This window comes from Macrosteles quadrilineatus, unplaced genomic scaffold, assembly GCF_028750875.1.
Source record: "Macrosteles quadrilineatus isolate MER2022 unplaced genomic scaffold, UCM_ALF_1.0 Scaffold_3__2_contigs__length_128488019, whole genome shotgun sequence".
In the NCBI taxonomy this organism is placed as follows: Eukaryota; Metazoa; Arthropoda; class Insecta; order Hemiptera; family Cicadellidae; genus Macrosteles; species Macrosteles quadrilineatus.
The window spans coordinates 59,320,938-59,347,264 of NW_026542596.1; the positions used below are offsets into that span (position 1 = coordinate 59,320,938).

General features: G+C 31.0%; 1 protein-coding gene across 1 annotated transcript in view; it reads left to right on the forward strand.

The window, feature by feature from the left end:
* Positions 1-26,327, forward strand: part of LOC128988772 (potassium voltage-gated channel protein Shaw-like) — a 317,384-nt gene that overhangs the window by 229,438 nt on the left and 61,619 nt on the right. The gene's annotated exons all lie outside the window — the stretch shown is intronic.

Consider the following 26,327-nt stretch of genomic DNA (forward strand, 5'->3'; position numbering starts at 1 on the left):
TCAATTGTAGAAAGAATATAATCAAAGGTAAAAAATATAATATGCACATTGATTTAATGTTTGCTTAAAACACCTAAATCTGTAAAAAAAAGCTTGTATGATTGTAGAGGATAATATTATAAAACAAAAAGAAAAAGCACACAATCAATATCCATTAAGGAATCGAAGCAAGCAAAAAACCTCTAGAACACACTAGCCAAAACATCTACTTAAGCTGGTTTTAGTGTAGCTCAAAGTGATTGCAACCTGTTGTATTTAATACAAAATGTTTGTGTTGGTACGATTATTAAGGTTACTCTGATATTAAAAATAATAATAATAACTGCAAGTAGTTTTATTTTTTTTATTATAAAAAAATTCAACTATTGTAAACATAAAGGACGTTGGTTTTAATTTGGAACAATAGTTATTGTAACGTTTATGGAAATGCTCATTACAAAGTTCTCTGATATTTTCAGACACTCATTATTGTTAACCAGTCTGCTGTAATGAACACATTCCAAGAGTTACCTTTGACATTTCCCTCGGCGTTCTGACATTTATTGACCACCGATTTCATACTTTGTAGTGTACACGTTTAGCGGTTGTTTCATAACCTTTATGAATAGTCTCGCATGAAGTGCGTTACGAACGTGGTGTAATGATTTCAATTTGTTTAAATATAGAGACTTTGAGACTTAAATGATGAATAATTGCTTTTATTTTAGAAAGTAAGATTTTGCAAAGATCTAAGACCCCTACTGTATTTTGGAATTATTCATGTTACTATTAGCTTTCCCCCTGTACTTTGCTATGAGGTAGGTCTATGATAGCAAATAGAAAAAGGGAGTTCATCGAAGCTGCTTGTAAAATACTTTAGGCTCCATTAGTTACATAATTCAAAAGATATTAAATCTACAAACTCATTTAATTTTTTATGTTTGAAGGTTGGTAATATTATATTATTGAGTGAAACGTAAATTAGCAATTGTAATCTTTGTGTTATATTCTGCTATCACCATAGAAATCCCTCAATTAATTCCCAATTCCTAATTAAAAATATAGAATCTGTAAGACGAAGTTTGTGGTTAATGTTTAATTGAGAAACGTTCTTTAGTAGGTGGGGTTATCACATAGTTCCCTGATATTTCCAGAGCTTGTATTAATTAAAATTGGAAATCGGTCTAGATCAAAATGTCAGCTAATTTGTTCGCATTTTTTGTAAAAAAGAAAAACAGAGTAAAAATAGCGAACCGTCGTTGATTTATACACTAACCAGCTTACTTGTCACCCGTTGCTTCAAGTTTTAAATACAGTCTTGAATTTTATATTTTTTTAAATTGAGTTATCCAGCTAAACATCCTTCTTGTCATCATCCACTGTAGTAAAAATTATCTTTTACATACGACAAAAACATGTTTAACATTAAACCAGAATCATATAAATAAAACCTTGGGTGATGGCAATTAATGTATTACTTTATTTACTAGGTGTTAATACAACGTTGTTACTGACATCTGAGTTAGCTATCTGATCAGTCTGATGCAAACTAATACATTGAGTTTGGCCACTTTCGAGTATCGGGCGTCCCTAACTCTGTTGCCAACTTGAAATTAACACAGCTTTAGGTAGTAATGGTGACTGTAACTTTATCACTCAATTGTATATTCGTCTATATTGGTTGGGCTTTGTTTGGTTCTTAGAGATTTTTATTGTGTATTTTTGTTTATATTGGTATGCTTGGTGTTTTTGTTACTTAAATGACAAATAATAATTTGATTTAATTACTACTTATGAATAGTATTTGACTAAGATTAAAAGTTTAACTTACTTTTGAAATTGGATACTAAAGTATACTACACATATGCAGGGTGTCTCAGAACTCTAAAGCTATATTTTATCAATATTTTTTGTTACTGGCTAAAAACAAATATCTAAATATCATATTTAAATTGTACGGAAGTCCATAGTTACTAACAAAGCCACCATTTTTTTTTTTTTACTTATTAAATTTTTTTCTACTCAGTTATTATTTGACTTAGGCTAACTCAAAAAATTAGGTGTCAATAGATTTATAATTAAATTGCCTTAAAAAGTCATTCTTGTTATTTTTTTTAATCCTGTTTTTTTTTATATTTCAAACAAATAAAATTTTAACTGAACTGTTTATGAAGCACTAACAGCACCACGCGTTGGTCATTTTATTATTCGTCCAATGTTTGATTATGAAATCTTCAGTAATTAATTGGCCATAACATCAATCAGTTGAACGCAAATCTATCCACAGCTGATTTGGGAGATTAATTGTCGGAATTTTAACCAAACAAAAGGTTTCTTTTGCGACATTCCTTTTTTTTTCATTGTGAAAAACTGGTTCGGCAATTACTTAGTTTTCTTAACGTCAAAACGAAAAGGTAAAGATTGCCGGGTCTAAATCTTGTCCGGGAAATTTCTTTTCAAAGTTGAGGTGGATTTTTTTAGAAAGTAAAGTTTATTTATAGCAGCTTTTTAATAAAGTATTCTTACACTTACCTAAAACTTCACTCAACTTACATTAAATACTGCCTGGATGAAGATCTTTCTATAAACGAATAACACAGCAAACCACAGATGGTCTACGACAAGATCTAAACATGTTTTTTTCAAGGGTGGTTTTGTGGTATTCCTAGCGAAGACGGACGCACTTAAACGATTGAAAAAAACGAAACATGTCTGTTTAGAGCCCAGTAAACCAAGACTGGGTATTTTATGTTGATCAAATGCTTAACTGTAAATTTGAGGGTTAATTTGAGAAAATGTGCTCTTTAGTTAACTCATCACTAATGCAAAAGTTAACTAATAAATCGTTAAATTAGTGAAAATTGTTTTCTGTTTAGTGGAGTAAAAATGATTATTATCACTAAGTGGTGCTCTATACAAGTAATAACGAAGGAGCTTGTAATTCTCATCAGTGCCCATAAGAAAGAAATATATATGGAAAATTATGCTTTATTAATAATATTAGTTCTACCTTAACGTTATCTTATTTAATATACAAACTGGTATCGTCAACGTCTTAAGATGTTGGTTGAGGTTGACATAATCCAAGGACGGGACTTAAGCCCCTAGAACTCAATTGATAGTGGTAATTAATTACTAACAATCCCAACTGTGTATTGATAATTGGATTGATCCAACTACAATAGATGGCCTAAATCTTGCAGTATATTGGTGGTTTTTATGTTTCACAAATAAAACTTTAAACAAAGTCTTACTTTTGAGTTTGGTGACAAGTATTTTGAGGAGGATTTAAAAAATACATATTATATATTATTATATTATTATATATTGTTGAAAGTTCAATGATACATGTTTAAGTAATAATTTTACTCCTCAGGTAAAATTATGTCTAGGAAAAGTTCAATAAGTAGTTCGCTTAGTATAAATATTTAGTCTACAATCTTTGTGTTAAATACAATTGGTTATATGAGCAGTATGCAATATGAATGTGTAGATTCCAAAAGAAAAAACTACCAAACATACATAACAATTAATCAATAATCGATACAGCTACAATATTTCGAAATGGCTTCAATACACACAAGTTTATTTCCATGCCAAATAATGTTTGCTAATTATCTATGCTACTTTATAACGCTGTTTTGTTTTACGCTGAAAATATTTATGCTTATTTTGATTGGTAACTAATGGAAAAACAGTTATTAGTTTTTAAAACTTCATCATTTTCTATTTTACTTTTTTTATAAGTGACAAACCATTATAATGCTTAATTAATAACTCCATCTGAACAATTGAAATACCTTGAAACATTAGCAAGATTTAACAAAAGTGTCTTGTGAAAGAATTTATTAGCTCTGGTAATTATTTGATCAAGTTTAATTAATGAGTATACAATATAATTATTAATTGCTTTGTGGAAAATTTCGATACCGCCGAGAACTTCAAAGGCTCTAGAAATTTGTAAATGGCCTTGTCAAATAATTGAGCTGGAAAATTTCAGATATTCCATGGAATTATAGAGTATTACACGTTTTTATTTAAAAATTAGGGAATAATTTGTTGTTATAATATCAAAAACCCCTTTTTGTACTATTGTCTTAATTTAAACATTTAGAATACCATACCATTGATTCTTTCAATGTTTACAGTGCAAGGGTAGATGTATTGAAAAGAATTGAACATTTTGTTAAACAAGGGCGCATATGATCTTATTTTCATTATTATCATCAATGATTTTGTATCTAGGTATGTATTATTTTAATTTTACCCTGCCATTCTTTAACTCTATTACACTTTCATATTTTCATAAAATTTATATTTAAGATGGTATAGTTGTATTCAGCCTTATAACCAAACTAGCTGAGTACCCGTCCTTCGTACGGGGTTGGTATACAATGATTATTGTAGTTAAATGCTCGTGCTTTGCAATTGCAATGAGAGAGGACACGTTTTGAGAAAATTTGGTTTACTATAATCTACGGTATAGTATGGTATATAGAACATCTACCATAGCCATAATATTCTACTACTTCACCTAAACAATAGAAAGAAGTAAAGTTCTCACACTCAGGTTTTTGTTGCTGCTTGGTTCAAATTAGCTGTTAGTTGTCATAAATATATAAACTAATGGTGCTGCACCCTGTTGGTAAACCGTGTAACCTTTTAATAATATTGAATATCATAGAAACAAATGGTGTAGTTGAAACAGCTGACAAAATTATTTAATTCCTTTTAAATATGAATACTCATAAGGTTAACATGGGAAACTCCAGAGCCGCTGGGGCGGAGCCCGAAAGGATTTTTGAGGTAAGAATATGTCTATATGTTAATCGGGAGTGTGAGCTATCATCATACCAAATTTCAACACAATCCGACCAGTAGTTAATGCGTTATTGAACTTCAAACAAACAAACAAACAAATAAACAAACAAACACACAAACTTTCACATTTATAATATTGGTATGATAGATTATGGTTTTAATTTGATTGGAATAAGCAAAAGCTCATATATTTAATTTTGGACCTCTATATTTAATTTTTTGTACACTTCTTTTCCTATGCATTAGTGTAATTTAATTTCTCTGTTATGTTCGACACCAGAAAGCGTTCCAATCAATGACAGCTGATGTGATTCTCACGAACCCATTCTACAAACAAACGGTTAATGGGTTCTATAAAGAAATGTTTCTGTTTAGTTCAATTTATTTTTGTTTTCAAAGAGGCCTTCTTAACAGGGGATATTCTTACATATAATTGTATTATTTTAATTTGCACTGGATATTTAATATCGAGTGTTTGGATTTTGTAAATATTATCATCAAATCCTGTTATGGCTCACAAATTGGAATCTTTCTCGATTTAAAAAATCATCCATATTATTTTAGCTGGAAACAACTTAAAAAATTATTTGATGAATGTTGTCAAAATGCATTCTTATAAAAGATACAAATTATTTTATAAATACGACCGTTCCTATTATACTACTCTGTTCATACAAATTGAAATATTATTTGGCTTATAAATCTTGCTGCTGATCGTCGTTGTAAACAAGAGGTTTGAATGGACTTGTTTGATATTTGACAGTCATATATCGTTAGAACCAACATCAACTGTACAGGACTTGGTGATAAACCTTGCTGTGGATGTTAATGTTCTCTCAACCATTCATTGTCAAAGTAACTACCCTGAGAGACAGGAAATCGAATCTGTATTGTTTGTTGAATACATTCTATGTTTATCAAGCTATTAGGGGTATATTTTAATGAATAAATTGTTTCGCATGGAAAACTTTGAACCGATGTTGCATCCGAATGTAATATTTCGTCCAAATTTATAGAAATGATTGAGTTGGTTATTTTTTAATATATTTTGTAAATATTAACCCATAAAGTGTAAAAAAGCATAATAGTGTTCTGAACCTTTGGTTTATAATTTTTCGTATGATTTCTACAAGCTCTACGCTGCTATTACATTGCTAAAATTAAGCGAATGCACTTTATTTGATTTCAATAGAATGTAAAGTAACGGCATACAGTAGAACCTTAATAACAACTAGTGGGGATTAAATAAGACTTGTTATCAAGGTTGACTTCTTATCGAGGTTTGCAATAACATGTAATTAATAGGTAAAATAAATTCTTTTGGGTTTGAAAATGACGCTGGTTATCAAGAGTGAGTTGTTTTTGAGGGTCTTGTTATCAAGGTTCCACTGTATTACAATATGACACAGTTCACTATGATGGTAAAGTGTTTGTACTTATCCTATACTACAAGTATAATACTATAAAGCTCGTCAAAAGTCATTTAGAACGAAATTTTATGAAATTCTTAAACTAAAGGCGAAATAAACATAGGTTACACACTAGCATAGTTGATAGTAACTACTTATGAATAGTATTAAATGCTCAAACAACTTAAATCCCAAATTTAATCCATAATTAAATGGTTTTAAATTGTAAAACATGTGTAATTGTAATACTTTTAAAATATAATATTATTTAAAACAACTTTTTGTTTTGAATATCAGTCCAAACTATTAAAATTGAACATAAAATGCTAACTTTAAGCATATACAAAAATAAAACCGAAGCAAAAATTTACATGGTGTATGACAGCCTGAACCAATTTTTCTCACGTTATAAATATGTAACGTAATTTGAAAAGATGCATAAAATTAAGCATTGATAAATTTTACTTTGTTTCATATTTTGATTTATTACATACAGTTGCTGTTTGGTGCTCATATATCTTACTCCTTTGATAATTATTCTAACGATGCGCGGAGGCAGTTATGAGGCAAAATTCGTCAACGTCTTAGCTATATTAAACCTTCACGACAACGCTGCCTTCACATCAACATTGTAATTCCTCAGATGAGGTTCATCAATTGTAAAATATATTGATGTAAGACTTTAATATAATATTTAACAACAAGAGACACGTGCCAGGTTTACAATCGGTCTCAGAGGCTTGACAACTAATACAATACCATTTTCTAAAAAAAAAATTGTAGCTGATAAAAATTTTAATTCATTAAATAAAATATCCACATTATGAAGAAACAAATAATCAAGATTTACCTTCGTCGATCAGGCTGTAATTATCAATAAAAGAGCACTTTCAAAATATTTTTTTATACTATTTCGTTTCTTGTTTGAAATCTGAATATGGCTAAAATCTAACTTAAGGTAATCATCTATGCAATTCACATAAAATATTGTTTTTCCAATACGAATATTATAAAGCAAGTAGTTCAGCAGAACCCTCTAAATATAAATTAAAGGGTATGGACCCCCCCCCCTTTAAGGACCCTGAAGGAAATTGCATGTTTAATTTCGCCTCTGTGCTTGATGATAAACTTTAAAACAAACCTTAAATCGTAAAAATAGGTTAAGATGGACAGGTGAAAAAGGAAAAGATATTTTAGAGTTAATTTGTGTGATACTTTTCTAGTTTCATTGCATTGTATTGTGGTTTAGTCTAAGATTAGTACCGTAAATTAAAGGCACAGTATTAAAAATAACTACGTGCTCAAAGAGGATGGTCTTAAAACCATTTAAAAGCCTTTCTTAGACAAAATTATACTATGTTCCCTTGTTTTTAGATAAATCAATTATGTTATTTTTGAGTATTATTATTTATTTTGGACATATGCCTGTTTCCTCTTACCGACAGTTCTAACAGATTTTACAACATCTCTAAAGCTAGGCCTGAAAACATTCCAGGCATTCCAACTCTGCCATGATTAAATTTAAACCACCCCAGGTGCCGATATATTACGCGCACTAATTGATTAAGTTTTAACAAGCATTCTAGCTATTCCAAGTATAACCATTTAAAGCTCTTACAACTTTCCAAATCACTTGGCCGCTATTTACATTCAGCTGTAACAGAGGATGAAATGTGAAGTGCGGTTTAAAAATTACTCAATCGGTGTTTAATAAATGTCACAGTGGCCTAACAGTGAAATGGCAAAGGTTTGGAATGTCATAACAGCTCACTGGCCTATTGTTGGGTGGTTCGACAATATGATAGTGAACTCTATAAACATATTGCATTGTTGGTATTTTTTTACTTCAGTCATCTCTTTTGATCGGGTTTTTCTACATTTGGTCAAATTCTTGGTGCAAATACTACAATACTATGGTGTTTATATTAGTATTATTAAGCCATGTGGCCAACTGTCTCTATTATAACACAGTCAATTGCCTAAATCAAAAAATAGATGTCAAAGGTTGTAGAAACACTCATTATATAAGTAATCTGCTATTATTTTACACTTGTAAGGGTCTTAAGACTCTATATAGTACCCTCCAACGCAGAGATGAGGTATTTTAGTGATGGGAATCTATATATATATATAAGGCAAAGCCCTCACTGACTGACTCACTCATCACTAATTCTCCCACTTCCCACTTACCTAGGAGGCTGAAATTTGGTACACTGATTCTTTAGGCATTAAATAGGAAAACTAAGTGGTTTTTATTCTGATCGGACTCTCGGGCTCCGCCCCAGTGGCTCTGGAGTTTCCCATGTTAACCTAATGAGTACTCATATTTAAATGGAATTAATGAATCTTAACAGCTGTTTCAATTAAACAAGTTGGTTCTGTTCTGTGATGTTCAATAGCATTAAAGTTACAAGGATTACCAACAGAGTGCAGCACTATTATTTTTTTAATTTATGACAACAGCTAATTTGCAACCAAAAGGTGAGTGAGCGTAGCGAACGAACTTCAACTCGGAGGAGAGTTAGCGTAGCGAACGAGCTAACCTGAAGGCAAGTGAGCGCAGCGAACGAGCTCCAACCGTAAAGGTGAGTGAGCGTAGCGAACGAACTTCAACCAGGACGTGTGAGCGCAGCGAACGAGCTCCAACCTAAAGGTGAGTAAACCTAAAAGTGAGCCTAGCGAACGAACTTCAACCAGGACGTGATTGAGCCATGCGAACGAGCTCACATATGAAGTTAAACGGGGCAAAGCCCGCGGGTACAGCTAGTTTCTTATAAATCACTAGAAAAATTCATAAAATGTTAAATGTATGCTATAAAACATAATCGGTATTTCTATGGTCTTGTCCTGAGGAAATAGAATTAGGAGCTGAGTGGATTTGGTGATCAACCGTGTTGATCTAGCTACATACTAGTACTACTCATGGAAAATAAGCACATCTAGGTCAGCTTTATTCTGTAAAACACCTATAGAATACACCTGTTATAAGCTTAAGAACTGATAATTTATTTTACCTCAGACAGTTCAGTAGACTTTGAATGTAATGAGACTAGAACCCGTGATCTTCGTCAATGTTTTTTTGCCAATTTTAGTAGTTAAAAAACTATCTGGCATCAGTCAGTAACATTGAACGTAAATTCGTCCATTTATACATTTGACAATCTCCTTAAAATGGGGATTCCTTTGTGTCAGTTTTAACATATCACATACTGTTATTTATATCCAATTTCAGTGCCAACATTTAATAATTTTTATGCACAACTAGGTTTAGCAATATGCAGTCGAAGCGTACGTGTCCCTATTTACACAGAAGTAACTTTCTTCTTACCTTCCGAAAACACCACCCGGAAATTTGTGAAATTTGCAAATTTCACGAGAGTCTAGTGAACAACAGCAGCTGTTTCATCTGTCCTGTGTACAAGGGTAATAGTTCCCATGTTTAGAGGAGATTAGCCTAAACACTCTGTTCTGTCCACTTACAGTTAATTGCCTAAATATCCTATTGATGCTAGAGCACCAATCAAAGCATGACCAACGTTGACACTGCATACACTAAACACTCTTGTTCTAAAAAAGCAGGTGATTCGAAAGTTTTCACGTCGATGAGTTCGGAAATTTCATTTTTGTTTTTATTTTACTGATCATACTACTGTACTTAGTACACACATTTTTTGTCAGCTAAAAATGTATACATCCTGTTATATAAATAAAAACCATGCCATTCTGAATTTGTGTTTGGATTAAAAAGCAGACTTGGGCCCAACCTAGATCAAGTGAATTATTTACCTGGTCGTTATCATATCGGACTTTTGTGTGAGGGAAACGGGTTCAATTACCGACTCAACCACGAATATTTCAGGAAGACAACTTTCTATTCTTTGCTCAATGCATTCTTTCTTAAATTCCACTAGTGTCAATCATAGTAAACCCCCCTACATCCTAACTAAATAATTATTATTATACCTTTAATCTGAAATGGTGACCATACGAATGCAGGTATTTAAGCCAAGTATGAATGGAGATGGAATGGTGCAATATTGTAGTCTTGTTAGTGACTAAGGCCGACATTCCTTAGACACAGCTGTTTCTTAATAGCCCATACAGCCAATGGCAACTAAGAGACCTACAATTAGTGGAATCCGAACCACATTTTGCCTTGAAATTCACGAATTGGTTTAATTATCAGGATAGTACCACGGATAGCCGTAGTACTCACCAGTGTGGACGTTAATCCACACCAGGGAGCATCGCATCCACATTGCATGCCTATAAATATCCACAATTCGCGACCTCCTAGGATTACAGTGCGACGATTTAAATGCATTAAGGGTAAAAGTTTGATTTTTACTGTATGAATACAGTTGTGAGGGTTTGAAATGTAATTTTTGGTCACGTTACAGTCAATATTTATGACTGTAGACCTCGCCAGACCCAAGGGTACAGTCTGGCCTAGTTATCATATCCACCACGAGGATGGACGAGGTTCTAACGTCTCCTACGACATGTTATCACGCAACTCCCCCACGTGCCTGAATCCACCCTCCTGCAAGGATTTATAACTTTAAAAGTAAAAGACCTAGACTTAAGGGTCGTGACTAAAGGCTCATTGTAGAAACCTTCCATTACTGATTAATTTTACACCCCAACACGTTTAACGAAGTTTTAATCAATTTAGAAAATTCCATATCCCAAAGAGTAGTAAAACTTGTGTTTTTCTTATCAGCTTTGATTTATTCATGCCTTTAATTGATACATAGTTTAAATAGTCGTTTAAAACCTGTGTTTATCTGTCTGTATTATAATTTTTACAAATGACCTGATTCTGAACATGCACTCTTGATCTATTGCAATATTTTAAAGCGTTTTTTATTTGGCTTACATTTTAAAGATGAAATCCTTTACCAGACAAGTTTTTAATTGTATTTAATAATATTATAGAATATTTGTTTTAAATTTATACGAATTATAATCGACAAAAATTATTATACTTAATTTAACGGTATTTCCGGACATCCTTTTCAGTTTCTTTGTCATTTACAAATGTTAGAACAATATAAACTACAAGTTAGACTAAGTAAGTTTAAACAGACTATTGGGCAACTGTCGTGTCCACAATAGACACCACTTTCAGACAAACTAACTTGCCCATTGTTACTTCACTGACCACAATTCAAAATCACAAGTACATCCCGAAAAATACTTAATAACTCTGATTAAGGATGTTAATATTTTAAACTGATCAGTAGCTAGGTATCTTTTACCTTGAAATTTGCCTATGCAAATGATATGTTGAGTATCATTTGTGACGGGAGCGAGCTGGTCTAGTGGTTAGGGCGTAGTACTTCAGTCCCTGAGGTCCCGGGCTCAAATTCCGCCAATCACTAATGGATTTTCTCTAAGTGATAATGCTGCAACCCCTAGGTCTAGCATGAAGTAATGTGAAAAACAATCCCAGGCTCATGCCTAGCGTCTTAGGATAAAACAAAAAATATCGTTTCCGATGTATGTTTTTTCAAACATAAATACATTCAATCTTAAGTTGTCATGAAAATGAGAAATGCTTTCCATTTGAATGATTTACCTAGTATACCTACGGTTATATCTGTTGTACTTATCTATTCTGAACTAACTATTTATTTTAGAGAAAAACTAACATTGTCGACACATGATTAGTTATTGTTATATTATAAACTAGGTTCTGTATTTTACTAACTAAATAATTGACTACTCTTTATCATAATTGCACAGTATTAGTTACATCTCATGAGTCATAGCTACTGGTAAGCTCGCAATCACAATTATACCAGCAATTATGCAATCGCAATTATTATTTACAAACTTTCCTAGTCATGTTTTATTTTTGAATTATTGCCCTTTTACTTTTATCAAAATAGTTTTAAGGTACTTTAAGCACGTAGATGTAAATGTAAGCAATTACACAAAAAACATTATAATAAAATATTTTACATTATATATCATCAAGTTAAATATATTCCCATTAATATTTTGAATAGTTAGTTTCCAATTTGAAATTTACCAAAAAGGAAATATTTTATTTTTAAAACAAATAATTTATTTTCCCTCCTCCCATAAATGTCTGATAGCTGTCAACACTTAAGGACGTGGACTATGCCAATTTCTAACTCATTCTCCTGGGGGTGATACCACACTGCGAAACTGAATGTAAAATGAATCATTATGCAATATCAAATTGATTAGCACCGAGACAGTTTCTCAACTACAAAACATTATCCCTCAGAGATTGATAAACTATATTATTACACGTCACAATCGTCTACATAACATTTCAAACTACTTGTTGGATCCAACTAGGTTCGTAATTAATATTTGAATGTTAAAATATGAATACAGTAGTACAAAAATCCGTTCTTATATTCTCTATATTTGTGATGATTAGTCAAAGAGGTCATATTTCACAATCAAAGGAATAATTGATCAAATCCAACCAAAGTTGCTATAATCACAACTAGTTTCGTTCTTAGAACTTCGTCAGGTCATTGTATGCAACCACATCATCGATGTATTAAAATGGAATAAAAATTATAAAACCGGTTAAAACTGTAAAGACTGAATAAAACACTTTTAGTCAGTGATAGTGATAAGACAGTGCTGGCCAGCATTTACAGTTTTAACCAGTTTTATCATTTTTATTCCATTTTAATCATTTGATCAACATGACTAGTTTTGACTATTGTGATTTTGACAGTATTTTAAAGAATCTTTTGACATACCACGATGGATTAATACATTGATGATGCGGTTGCATACAATGACCTGACGAAGTTCTAAGAACGAAACTAGTTGTCATACCAGCAACTGTGGTTGGATAAGGTAATCCTTTTATTTTACCAATAATATATTCCAACCAAAGGTCACAATGAATAAAAAAGTAATTAGCAGTTTTGTCAGGGATGACAAAACACTTTCTCTGTTTAACAAAAAAAGTTTCAGTTTTCTGTGTTGTATTTGAAACATCACGCATTAAATATATGTATCCTTACCTTTTTAAGGGTGCGATTAGTTTTACGCAACATTTCTCAGAAAAGATGCAGAAATGGCCCTTAAGTAAAACTACTAAATTCTAATTTATTTATTGCCGTAATTCAATTAAATATATACAGCTACTTACCGACAGTATTCTTTAGTTAATCCACTATCAAAGTATGTAATATTTCTTAACTATTAATAATCCAAATATATCCACACGCTGGCTATTTATTACTCGTAATTATTACTAATAAAAACGTATTGATTCACCATTATTCTGTAAAAATACCATAATACAAAATACCAAAGAAGGGTATATTATATCATAACAGTAGGGATATAAGGAAATACTTAAACGTATGAGGAAAAATACACCAGTTAAACCCTAGATTTCAATGGCGACTGATTTTTCCTATCTCTTTATTTCCTATGAGTGTTTCACTGAGACAAACAATTTAGGTTAAGTTTCTTTGTTGTAACATTAGGTTTAACCCTTCTTTGTTTAACATTTCTAATTTAATGTTTAACACTTCTTTGTTCTGGAATACCGATAATAGCAGAATAAAATAGCAAGAACCCTTCATGATATTATTACATTATTTTCAAGTGAAACAGGAAAATCTGATGACTCAGTCGCTGGGTTGTATTCCGGAGTGGAAGCTCAACTGTAAATGACTAATGAGTTGTCATATTCATAAATAATGATCCAACAACGACACAAACATTGCTGAGAACCTAATTACCAAACAGCAAACACAGAAAGGTCAACTGTAAAGAGGTGACTGGTAGGAGAAAATAGTTAACATTTGCCAATAGCAAAGTTGTTGTCTCAATTGATTATGAAAACATTCGTAGAATAGTTACTTTCAGTTTAGTAATGACGGTTGCTAAATGTATTTTAGTTGATGTAGCTAATATCATGATTTCTCATATTATATGCCAATATAGTATTTTGGTCCGTCGTATCATTGACTTTCGATATTCATATTTTATCGTTGAACCTAGAGGACATTGATATGAATTAATCGTAGTAACTAAAAATAAAAATATATATTGATTTTAAATAGTTTATTTGTGTAAAATAATATTATACCTGACAAAGTTTTGAGGGGAAATAATTAAAACACAATCTTCATATAACCATACTGAGGTAATATACCTTGTAGGATCATTGTCATCAGCTGATTTATGAAGTTATGAATCATCTGCTATTTGGTTTGTTTACATTATTTTTGCTTTCGTAAATAAAAGGTATTGATTGAGTTTACTTAAAAGTGCAATAATAATTAAATATTCTATGAGCAAGATAAGGTGCAACTGATCCACCTCAATGGAAAATGCAAATGGAACCTGAAAATTATGATATACACTAGCTGTAACCCGCGGGCTTTGCCCCGTTTAACTTCTTAATTTTCAAGATTATCTCGTTCGCATGGCTCAATCATGTCCTGGTTGAAGTTTGTTCGCTACGCTCACTCACCTTTAGGTTGGAGCTCGTTCGCTACGCTCACTCACCTTTAGGTTGGAGCTCGTTCGCTGCGCTCACTTGCCTTCAGGTTAGCTCGTTCGCTACGCTAACTCGCCTCCAGGTTGAAGTTCGTTCGCTACGCTTACTCATTTTTTGGTTGCAAATTAGCTGTTGTCATAAATGTAAAATAAATAATAGTGCTGCACCCTGTTGGTAATCCTTGTAACTTTAATGCTATTGATTATCATAGAACAGAACCAACTTGTTTAGTTAGTTGAAACAGCTGTTAAGATTCAATAATTCCATTTCTCATAAGGTTAACATGGGTAACTCCAGAGCCACTGGGGCGGAGCCCGAAAGGATTTTTGAAATAAGAATATGCCTATATGTTAATCGGGAATGTGAGCTATCATCATGCCAAATTTCAGCCCAATCCGAACAGTATTTTTCGCGTTCACTTGTCACAAACATACATCCATACATCCAAACTTTCTCATTTATAATATTAGTAGGATAGTTTCGGAAACTCAGCTTAAATTTCGGTGGAAAGAAATTTAGGATTATTGTCATCAGCTGAGTTATGAAGTTATGAATCATCTGCTATTTGGTATGTTTACATTTATATTGCTTTTTTAAATAAATACTATTGATTCAGTTTACTTAAAATGTGTTAATAATTAATTATTCTATATACCTGAACATATTCTTTTTTATTATCAATATGAATGCGAACTAAACTATTATGTGTCGTCTACGTAATGTCTTACTTATGATACCAAACAGTTTTGATAATTATTGTAATAATTTATTATAACTATTGATTGTTATTTTTATATGACTAAAACCTATATTCCACGCTACCACAAAACTGTATACGTAACATATTTGTTCAATCCATTTTACCAAGATATGTCCCACGCTCATGTATATGTGCGTGCAAATTCATTATTACCAACCTGCAAAAAAAAATTTCAAGGACTTTCTCTAAGTCTTGGAATTGTAAAATAATTAGTATTTTTAAATTATTTAAAACTATATAAGGAAAGATAAGATATATTGCAACAAAATCTACCGTTATCTCAATCTATTTCCAACAAGATGGATGTCGAGGCCATGATAATCCAGGTAGATTAAGCCCTTGAAACTCAATTGATAATGGTAATTAATTACTAACAGATCTGACTGCGTATTGCTGATTGGGTCAATCCTGCCACAGCATTTGAACTTTTGAAAGCACTTTATCATGCGCGTTAGCGCTACATCATGATTTCCACGACCAACTTTCATCGGAGCAAGTGTTTTTTATTCACTCTAAAGCTTATAAACAGTTAGTTTTCATTAATTTTTTAAAAAGTTTCAACAAATGATTTTTTTTGTCTATAAAAAAAATTTATTTACATACTGTATAATCTTACTGTAATTGGTCTAAAATACTAAATACTATACTTATCATAAAATTAAAATTTCTAAATCCAAACCATGTAAATACACTTGAATTTGGATTTTTCTTTTTTCAAACGTCTAAACCAATATTATAATATGTTTTCAAATCGAATAAACCATACCACGGAAAGAAGGTCTGAAAGGAAGTAACGTTCCCAATCCGTAAGGATGGAGTGTTAAAAGTATAAGTACATAAATTAATGAACAAAGGTAATTACCTGTCCTCTCTTCTCCCCTGGTGGTCTAGTAATGATTACCACATTACAACGACTGTGACTTAACCAGTCTTCCCCTGAGTACGAACAACACACCGAAACTGGATGTAAAATGAATCATTTATGTAATTTCAAACTGATGTGCAGAGTTACCTCCCAATGGATTCCTCTTTACAAAACGAAATCGCTCAGATATTGATGAAGGGCAAACTTGAATAAAATGCCAAAGCCAACTCGAGGTACTGCATATTTATTCATTACACTATACTTTCATAGTTCTATATATAAATAGCTTGATCACTGAGCAATGAACTTGGAAAATACCAAATTAAACTGTACAGTTAATACAGTAAGCAGTGGTTAACCATGACTGTGTTTAACGTGCCAATTTTTCCGTACTGTCTGTGGATTTTTATAACTTTAATGTTTCTCATCAAAGCTCTAGTAAATTTAAGTTTGAGGGGAAACACTACCTGCAGTTTTTAGAAAGGAATGCCACTTCATTATGAAACTAATGCAACCACTAGTTAATGTATTGAATAGATTTACTGTAGTACAGAAAAATAAACCCTAAGTTGCTTGATTTAAAAATTCCCAAGCTAACTTACTATGAAAAAGTACAATATATTTTACCTAGGACCATTTTTTGTTTTAAAGTAGCCATTTTAGTTCAGTTCTTAGAATTTAAAAGTGTCATATAACAGCATTGTTTACTTTCATAACATAATTTTTTTACTCATAACAACAAGGGTAACGAACCGATGAGGATAAAGGATTGACAGAGAGGAAATAAAATTGTAATTATTCAAACTTCAACTTATCATCTTTTCAGGCCAATTTAATTGTAGAGTGGTGCAATTAGTGTTTGATACAATGTTTCGTTGCAAACGAAAACATAACCTCTCTTAGAAGTTCTGAGTAGTGATTTTTTTTTATTAAAACACTTTCGTATGTAAAGTAGTGTACGCAACTCGAGTAAATAGTGTTAACGACACTCCTAGAAGTGTTTAAGGCACACGCCTTATTGCGTAAAAAAATATTTCATTATAAAAAAAAATTTTCGAAGTAAATGCAACAGTTTTGAACAATTCAGATTTGTGCTGTTTTGAAGAACAGTCAATATTTATCTAGTCTTGGTGATTTTTGTTCATCATGGTAACCACTATTATTAAATGGTTTAATAACGAAGTTAAGAAATTTTCTCGAGTATTGAGCACGTTTCCCGGATAAAATTTGCCTTCCTCGTCTCGACCGATTATCTGAAGAGCTCTCCAGAGTTGTAATTGGGCAGGTTGGATAATCGACCAAATATTGAGCTTCAACTACGTTTAGAAATTGTTATTGGTTTTTATACCTTATTTAACTTTTGGAAAATGTTCATTGATGGTTTTCATTTGCTTTGACAACCTGTCACAGTAAAATTTTAGGCCACTGCATTATCCTATTTTAAAATTATTACTATATTAATTAAGTGAATATTTCCAGCCTTTAGGCTTTGTTCTAACGTTGAAGAATTGCATTATCCAACTATCCAAACAAGAATACTTTGGAATTTACAAAAAAAATCTAAAGGGATAAGGGAAAAAATCTAAAAATCTCTACGGGTCGTGGGGAACCAGGAAGGAACTTCAATTTGCCATAGGATTTATTGTATGGTTTCTAGCCTAGACCGGGTATCTTGGGTCCTGATGAATCACAAAGGTTACATTGAGACACCTAGAGGACATCTAGGCATCCCTTTACTTGTACTGAATGAAGCTTTTCTAGATTATGAAAAAATTTATTCAAAATATGGGATAAAATATTAAAAAATATTTTAACTAGTATTATAATAGATATAGATTTTGTTAGAGTCTTGGATCTTCAGCAAATATTATAGTGAACAAAAGGAAGAAATCAGATTTTGCGTGTAGTTAAATATCATTCAATAGACTAAAAACTTAATTTTTTTAATTTTTTGTTTGGAAGTTTGTTTCCACTATCGTTTTACCAGATTGTTAGTACATAAAAAAGATTCACCCATAACACAAAAAATGAAACCCTGAAAATTATAGGTGCGTTAAATAATTTGTATAGCATACGATATACTATTTACAAAAAAATATAGTATCAAAATTAAACATAAATGCGTAGTATTCATGTTTTTTTTTTTATCCTAAAGGAACTTGATCAAATAAATTAATTTCCCAAAATAGATTTAACAGACTAATTTAATTGATTTGAGGTCAAATGACAACTCTAATTATAATGTTATCATGGGTATACTACCTAACCACTAATGTAATTAATAGTTAACCTAATTATATCGTGTTTACTATTCAAATTTATTCTCTGAAGACATTCCCTTTGTATTAAACATATCACTCAAATAATTCTTGTGTTTAAAATTTCATAGTTAGTATTATCATGGTCAAATTACTTTTTGACTAATGTCTTGTTGTAAATAATATAGAATTAAAGTTTATTTAGTGGCAGAATCATTACATCTTAATAACTTAAATATATGTTACCATCGCACAAATTAAAAATTGATAGTTTGAAAACTGATTTCTTAAACTAACCATTGGTTTACACACTGAATCCTATGACCACATTGATAAATGATGACTACAGGGTGTCCTAGAACTCTCTACCAATATTATATATATATATATATATATATATATTATATACAACAATATATATTTATTTTAATGCATTGTTCCTGAGTAAGAAAAATATCTAAATATCATATTTAAATTGTTCGGAAGTCTTTAAGTACTCACACAGCCTTCATTTTGTTTTTTTTTTCACTCATTATTTTTTTCTAAAAAGTAGTTAAAGATGCGACATTGAAACGTTGTACAAACATTTATGACAATTAGCAAAGCTACAAAAAAATTATGACAATTTTAAAAACTCATTTAACATAATTTTGGCAATTTAAAATTTTGTTTCTTTTAAATAACTCAAAACCCATTGATTTTACAAGTTTTAAATGGCCTCCATTTTGTTTTATATTATATATATATATACATATATATATTATATATTTACCAATATTTATTAAAAACACTACATTTTCGATAGGATCTACAATATTATAGTGTTATGTACACGTTATTTATTCATTCCGCAACAGTTTATACCAGTTTACAAAAATTGATACAATGTTAAAAAGATGGCTAAATATGCATACAACAGTACAAAACATCAAGAACTTAATAAATTGAACTACTAATTATACCTACTTATTAATTAGTCTGCTATTTAACTGTTTATGTATTTGTACCTTAGTTACTAAACAATTCAATGAAAACAATCAACCATGGTCCTATAATGGAAAAAGCCATTACATAATTCACAATCAAATTAGCTTTTAGTTACCAATAATTTCCAGGGGAGAATTTTGATAGTATAGTTTGCTTTGCTTATATGATAGCGTAACTAAAGTAAAGCTTGATTAAGTTAATAGACAGTTGAAGTGCTATTAATTTTCTAATAGACAAAGGTACAATAGAAGTGATTTAGTTTAATTAAAAATTAAATATCATAGTTGAATGTACAATATTTTACATCTTTCAGATACCAAAAAATAATTGTTGAACTTAGAGCGAAAGTTTAGCCGGGAAGTACGTTTGTACGATAATATTTATTCTATTTGTTAGGTTACAAATAGTACTTAATTTAACTTCATTTAAATCGTTAATCATAAGTAATGAACTATCAAATGATTGTCCTTGATCAATCAAATTATAAAAAATGTATTATAATTTATTTTTAACATGTATAGTGTTTTATATTTTTCACGATTACCTGAACAATTAGAAAATTTAAATAACATCTCAATAAGAGACAAAAATGCGATTATGTAAGAATATCAATAAAATTATCTGTTTACAATTGCAATCGGATAGAGGATTTTTGATTAACCATTGTTCATATGTTCCATATATCTATGAAAAAATTATTTTACTTTATCGGTTTACAGTAGTCAGCTGGGTCCAGTTTCGAACCATAAAAAATACAATTTTTTCAGGATCGAACCGGTGACCTTTTGGGTACCAGGTGAGAACTTTAAGCACTCGGCTACCCAGTTGATTAACTATTTCATTTATTACCTGAATTAAATTATTATTAAAACAAAGCAAATCAATCCCTCTTAATTATTTAATATCGTTATTACTGAGCCAATACGTGCTTCGGTAATTATTCTGCATTATGGAGAATAAATTGTATTATTCATCGATTGTAGGTGCTTATGAAATCAGCAATTAAAAAATCTCATTAGAGACTAAAATTGTGTCACGAATTAGTAATCACAACAATAAAGAATGTCACGTTAAACGTGTTATAAGGTAGGACGATTTTGATAATAATTGCATTAAACATTTGCGTTCAACGTTGATTAAAAAACTCTATGGACAGTAGTAATGTTCCATAACATCCTTTTAACGATATTATAGATATTTTATTTGATGGAAAAAATAACGAAAGCTCTTTTTCAGCTCACAATTATAACTACGGAACTAATTTTATCATTGATTAATAAAAATGTCGATTATTCAATTGTTTCATTCGATATATCGTTTCGTTAGTTAGGTTAGGTTCACCTTATCCAACTAAACAAACGATATATCGAATAGTAATATATCGATCGATATTTTTATTTGAATATTTGTGCCAACAGATACGGAAGTCTATCCGATTGTAGGAAAAGTTATTATTTCTAGGCTGTATAAAATCAACAATCAATAATTTAACATTTGCACCATTTATATTTGTACCATTTAACAAAAAGTGACTCTTATCGACAAAAGCAGAAATTTGGCACGAGGATCAAACAAATTTACACTCTAGGTTCTTGTGTATATTTTTCCTCATACTTCACCATTATTAAAGCTAAAACATCACAAAAAAGGAATGTTGACAATTTTGTTGTTGTATGCTTTCTTTTTTTTTAATGTACAAATAAATAATAGTATTTAGATGCAATTCGTATAAAATCTACAAACAAAATAATGCATTCAAATGTATTTCTAAAATGATTTAATACGTATATATATTTTTTTTCTATATTCTGTTAATTATCCATATATTTTAGCGAAATTTGTAATATTATACAATGGCAATCGTGGGAAATATCAAAAACAAAATGATACTATTTTTGCTAATCTGGGCTACTCTCATCGGGAAAATCAGCGGACGAATTTTAAATGTATAAAACATGCTGCGGTTTATTTGTCCGTGGAAGAAAAAGAGCAAATTTATAAGTTTGTGATGGCTAATATGTAGTCCTATAACGCGTTTTTTTAAGACAGCCGTTTTCCTGAAGAGGAAAAGTTAATAAGGGCTAACCATCACTTACAACATAAAGAATGCCGAGCTGGAAAAGTAATCAGGGACAGAAGTTCTATCATTTCTTTAAACAGTTTTATACAGTCCAAGTTCTATTAACGCTTACGTATTTCTTGTAAATGCTGTTTTTACTGACGGTTTTATATTTTGGACCAAATTGTATTCAACAAATGCCAGTTTCATTCAAAACCACAACACTCGACTCGCCAGGTCACATGGGTGACGTCATGTATCACGTAGAACAATGCTATTCTTCAGCTGAAATATATCGTCGGTGTGATATCGTTGGACAATTAACTACTCTCTGGATCTGTGAATACTATCGGATGAAAAGCGCAGCAACCCTTTTTATCTAAACAATATCATGTTTTTCATTCCTTTGTTAGTTTCCACTATTTACAGTTATTGGGATTTGTCATTATACACGATTATGGGATTTGTTATTACACTAGCTGATGTAACTTTTTATACTTTTACCTACAAGAGTTTTTTAAAGTAGCCATTTCAGTTCAGTTCTTAGAATTGAAAAGTTTCACATAACAGCATTGTTTACTTTCATAACAGTTTTACTCATTACAACACGAGTAACGGACCAATTCAAGGATTGGAGAGAATAAGTTAAATTGTAATGATTCGACCTTCAACTAATCAGCTGTTCAGGCCAATTTAATTGTTGAGTGGTGCAATTAGTGTTTGGTACAATGTTTCGTTGCATCACTGCCAGGGGCAATGAGAGGTAATAAACGAGAACATAAACCTCTCTTAATTTAATTATGAGTAGTGATTTTTAGTAATTAAAACACTGTCGTAGGTAAAGTAGTGTAGGTACGCAACTCGCGTGAATAGTGTTAACGCAATCGTTGCGTAAACTACTATAAATATCCATAATATGACTATAATAATACCACTATGCATTTAGTGATGTAACTAAGATGTTAAACATGGAATTTACTCAATCAAAATGAAGCTAACTTCGTTATGAAAGACAGATAAGGGTGGGGGAAAGTGGAATTTTCATCAGCAGATTTTTATTCATTTAGCCTACAATGACTCTACAGGTGAATATTTCAAATACATAGGCCTACATCACAATGACATGCAGTAAATATCTATATATTATTTAGTAATGTTTAAAATCATAAATAAATCATAAATCATAAATCATTTATTTGGCCAGATTTACATGAATGCATTGGCTAAGTCAATATACATTTTAAATACAGATTGTCTTATAAACTATAAAATAACTACTAAAACAAACAATATTTGTTTTCAATTGCATGTTTTTTTTATCGTATTTTGAAATGCTATGGAAATATTTTCACACATAGAAACTTGTTGTAATGCGTTATTTATTTGCTTGAGTATTGTTTTCTAGGAATATTTTGTGGTTACTACTACAGTTGATATTAAACAAATCCGTTAGGAAATTTATAATGCGTCAAATTCACCGAGTACGACTAAACATAATGCGAGCTATACCTATTATAGGCCATTACACTTTAAAACAGCTACATAGCAGCTTTGGTAATTCAATTAGACTTATCTTAAGGATTTCTTTTACAGCTGAGATGAAAGCAGCCGTCTTAGATGAAAGACGAGTTGAAAGTATTCCGATAAGTCGTCCATTAGTGGTGGTAAAAAATGATGGATGTTCCCCTCCCACTATCTCTTGAACCAACCGATCAATTCAGTAGTAAATAGCTTTGAAAATAAAAACATCACGTAAGCATTAATTACATAAGTAATTTTCGGGTACCATTTAGTTAGTTTGCCTATTCAAAATACATTAAATGTAAGACATGACTCAAATATACACTCAAACATATATACTCAAATATATAAATATATTGTATAAAGCAATTTTTTTGGCTTTACATAGGAAAAGTTATACAGGTATTGGCCTTACTGTTAAATAATTATTTATTTTAAGGAGGTTATTACTTAAAATAAAAAATACACCATTGACATTTTTTTGCCCTAGTGTATAGAAACATCTTTTATCCATCCAATAACACTTTTAGAATTTTTAAATCTCTTAAATCCCTTGAGATGATAAAAACCCCAACTCAGATAATATCACTTAGTGACTTGCCTTCTCTTACGTAATTTCCTATTTAATAGTTGATTTAAGCCACATTTTTTGTCGTTTGACCAAACCTTAACGAAGATTCCTAATTGTGTGTGTAATGATGTTCCTAATTGTTGCTCATTTTTTTACAGTTATTTTCAAAATACGGTAAGTATCTATTCAGTTTGATTCCTAAATGCTAATTAAGCATGAACATTTCCACCAATGCTGTACACAATTATAAATGTTAAACTTTAAAACAAAATTGTCTAAAGACAGCCATTGGTTTGGTTATTTTAACCTCCTAATGTTCCTAATTTAACTGCAAATAAATCTATTTACAGTAATTTTACTTTCCCTATACTAAAAATGTCCACCTTTTGGTTAGGCATGATTGCAATAGTTTCATTATAAAAAGGGGGTTAAAAGTGTTGGACAAATTTTATTGGAATGAGTTTGCCAACTCTCTCATATTGAACTTTTCTAATCAACATCTATATTGAGTATGACAGGCGACTCGAGGGCCTCTTCGATCTAATTTGCTGAGTAGTTAAATATATTTAACGATTATTTATAATAGATATTGCTTTCTGGTACTACAACCTACCGTGTGTATTATATTATATGATGTTTTAATTATCTTACTTGCTCCAGTCCCTGTGATTTTGAGAATAATACAATAAGTTCTATTGCTTTTGTTCTGCATATTTTAGATCTTTATATATTAGTACATTACATAACAGTATCCCTAATTTATTTATGTCACTTTGTCCATTTCCAGGAAAATTCTAGTAACTAAATTCGTTATTTCTTAGTATTTCCTACAATTTATACTGATATTATTGCTAACTACATATGAGTAGATATGGTTTACTTTTTTAGCTTTAAAAACGCTATATTCAAGCCACATTGGATGAAAAATATGTTTATATTTGACAGTAAAATTGCGCTTTTAGCAAATTAGTTTATTAAGTAGTACGTAAAACTATCAATTCAATCATTTCTTCAGAAAGTGACGTGAGTGATGGTTTAGTAGATTACATAAATGGATTAGAGTGTTGTAGAATAGATTACATGAAGCCTTGTTACAGATTGAGGCCATATTTAAGACAAATTGGGAACCTATAAAGCCTGAAAAGTACTTAATAAACTTTACTATACCAACAATAGTTATGGTAGAATAAATTAGACTTATTGTGCATAATCTAGGATATAGACTTCAGCCATTTTTATTGAATCATCCAGAACTTCCTACGTCCCATAGTTGTAAATAATTGGACAAAGTAAGTTGCTGTTTGAACATAGAAGTCACGGGGTAAAAACATACCCCACTCTAAAATGTACCCATTTGATAGTAATCGTTAATCAAAATATGCCAATTAAAGACACAGTAAAACATTTAAGTGATTTTAATTATGTTGCGATTTTTAACTATGTAATAATTTATATTGATATAATTTTTGAAATTCTTCAACGTTTCTGTGTTTAAAACAACAACGTTCTTGGAGGTGGATCAACTCATCCAGTTTTTAATTGAAATTTCTATCCTGCATTATCCTAATTCCTCAAAAGGTGGCCAGTCAAAAACTGCTTCTTGAAACAAAAATATTTACAACATATATTCGTTATATTTTACTAACTATTTGACAATATTTTACAAACTAGTAAAATCCACTTGTCAATCACTCTTTGCATAGAATTTTCACTTAACGGAGAAGAATTACTGAATGGTTAAGAAGATTCAATATTGGTGTACAGAAAGTGTCAATACATGCCCATGAGATTCAACACAGCTAATGACTGTCTTCTGAGTGCTTTCCCTAGGGAATTAATTACCTTTTGTAGGGCAAGGCTGAGATTACTAGCCAACCGCCTTGACTTCAGCTTTGTAAAGCGAGGTATTTCAAACTTTTAGTTAAATTAATGTCGATGTGCTGCGTTAAAGAAAGAATAGATCTCAAATTCAGTCTTGTGGCAGATAAGTTTTAGAGACAGATAGTTTGTTGCCTAAAGTGACATTTTAAAATTGTAACCTACAAAAAATGTTATGGCTGATTTAAAAAAAAAGATTTTTTTGCACGCTTGTTGGGCCAAACCGATCTGCACGTGTGGTCTGATTCACCCCGTATAAAATATGTGTTTTTTTTTTTTTATCTTGAATATTTTGAAATGTTCACCATTGAGTCCCTTCCTAACACACAGAATCAGTCATATTAATGAATTTATTGTTTTCACAGCAACAGTTCGGTTGGGGTGGTACCGTTTATAATGCCATTTCTCAAAGGGATGACATTGTTTTTGTTGCTCTACCACTGATCATTGATCCACCCCCACTCTCTCTTCTTGGAGTGGTTAGTTCCTCTTTAACCACTCGACAAGAAATGGTTTGTCTCTGCTCATGAAATATTTATCCCGCTGTTTTCAGCCGATGATTGATATTTTAACAGACTTTCTCTTCGGGGACATCATTTTCCAAGTGTTTAAAAGCCAAAGGGTGTTCACTTATAAATTTTGAAGTATAGCTGTTGGGATTGTGAAGATTTATACATTAATTGACATTTATTTTTAAACACATT